The sequence below is a fragment of the Elephantulus edwardii genome, unplaced genomic scaffold (genome assembly GCF_000299155.1).
Source record: "Elephantulus edwardii isolate Elephantulus edwardi_28Jun2011 unplaced genomic scaffold, EleEdw1.0 scaffold00073, whole genome shotgun sequence".
Lineage (NCBI taxonomy): Eukaryota > Metazoa > Chordata > Mammalia > Macroscelidea > Macroscelididae > Elephantulus > Elephantulus edwardii.
In genome coordinates this window covers 677,631-678,753 of record NW_006399823.1, presented here as the reverse complement: position 1 = coordinate 678,753, position 1,123 = coordinate 677,631, and the positions used below count along the sequence as shown (strand labels likewise).

The 1,123-nt window shown below is 40.2% G+C and overlaps 1 protein-coding gene across 1 annotated transcript in view; it reads left to right on the top strand.

Moving 5' to 3' along the window:
- The window catches only part of RAD18 (RAD18 homolog (S. cerevisiae)), a 135,446-nt gene that overhangs the window by 34,362 nt on the left and 99,961 nt on the right, over positions 1–1,123 (top strand). The window lies entirely within an intron of this gene.

The following is a 1,123-nucleotide window of genomic DNA, read 5'->3' as shown; positions in this document are numbered from 1 at the left end:
CCAAGTGTCCTTCAGAGCCACACTTAAAGCAAGTGAGTGGGAGCTTCCTCTACACTGCCATCTTAAGAGACAGTGGTTCAAATCTGCTAGATGCCCTGAGGGCGAAAGATAGGCAATCACTTCCCATGCCTCTCAAAACTTGTTGGAGGGTTAGCTATGAATCACTTCCAACTCAGTGGTACACAACATACAAAATGTTGCAGGAAGATGAGTTTTGAGGGAGAGAAAGAATCACCCAGACACCTGAGTTGAAAAGAGAAACAAGTTTATTTGCTGGCTGACTATTGTCCAAAGTGACCATGAGCTGCTTTGTTCTGAGCTTTTTATAGGAAATAGAAAAAGGAACAGTCTTGCTAATCCCTCATTGGTGATTTGAAAGCATTGGCGGGAATTGATAGAAGTGGATGCAAGCCTTAGTTTTATAATTTCAGAAAAGTGGGAGGTGAGCCAGACCTACTCTTACAAGGTCACCTCTGTTCTGGTCCAGTAAATAGAGAAACATTATTGCAGAATCGCAGCCTTCCTGGATCTTTTAAAAGAAGTACATCTGCAGGGCCTCTCTTCTGCCTCCCTAGAGATTCAAACTTTCTTGTTGAGCCTCTTCCCAGGGCTCTCTCAGTTGAATGTCTCTGAACTTCTTCCTTAGGTAAGACATGGAGTAGTGTGGCTCCCACATCTGAACTATGCTATGTTACACTGCCCTTGTCAAGGTGGTACTATCACCATTATAAACTGTATACCAGTCCAGCTCAGTATTTTATCATTTTTCTGTTAAATTCTTGAAAACAGGCTTATTCTAAGGTTTTCTTTAAACGTTTATTAGGAGTGGCATCCACTTCCTAAATAACATGCCTCTGGAAACTCTATTAAGTTATAGAAATGTCAATAATTGTAGAGTGGTTTCAGGCCTTTTGTTCATGGGGTCACTTCGTGTTATGTTCAACTTGGGGGCAATCAACAACTGTGTGATTGCTTCAAAGAGCATCTTTTATCTGCTTTTCAGAAGAAGTGCTTGGGAAAACAGTGTTGGCATTATGACGATTTCTTGCCTGTGTTATTTTTTAATGCTAGTCAGTACTAAGATATAAGTAAATCCTATTTAATAAATATGTAGTGTTTTATT